The 375-nt window shown below is 75.7% G+C and overlaps 1 protein-coding gene across 1 annotated transcript in view; it reads right to left on the reverse strand.

The window, feature by feature from the left end:
• SPTBN1 (spectrin beta, non-erythrocytic 1) overlaps positions 1-345 on the reverse strand; it is a 261,640-nt gene extending 261,295 nt beyond the window's left edge. Inside the window, exon 1 of the mRNA XM_019508054.1 lies at positions 267-345. The gene's annotated coding sequence lies outside the window, so the exon portion shown is untranslated. The remainder of the gene's footprint in view (positions 1-266) is intronic.
• Positions 346-375: the final 30 nt, after the last annotated feature.

Raw genomic sequence — 375 nt, forward strand, 5'->3', positions numbered from 1 at the left:
CACAGACACACACACACACACACACACCGCCCCCCACACCCACACAGCCGCAAGCCCGCAGCAGGCAGAGCCGGGCCCGGCCACGCCTGTTTGCATCCCTGCGCCGCCGGCTGCGGCGCCCCCGCTGCCACCCCAGGCCCGGGGGACACCCCCCGCGCCAGCACCATGACGGAGCAAGACACTGCAAACCCAGCGTCCATTGCACGAGCCCCCCGCGCCTCCCTCCCGGCCGGGGGTCGTGCAGGCGGGTCCCCGCGCGCCCCTACCTCGCTTCGCTGGGGCTGCGCTGCTTCCCGGCGGCGGCGGCGGCAACGGCGGGCGGAGGCGATGCAGATGCAGCAACAGCGGCGGCAGCAGCTCGGCGGGGCCGGAGGC

This window comes from Gavialis gangeticus, unplaced genomic scaffold, assembly GCF_001723915.1.
Source record: "Gavialis gangeticus isolate Ggan-Ray unplaced genomic scaffold, GavGan_comp1, whole genome shotgun sequence".
Classification (NCBI taxonomy): Eukaryota; Metazoa; Chordata; order Crocodylia; family Gavialidae; genus Gavialis; species Gavialis gangeticus.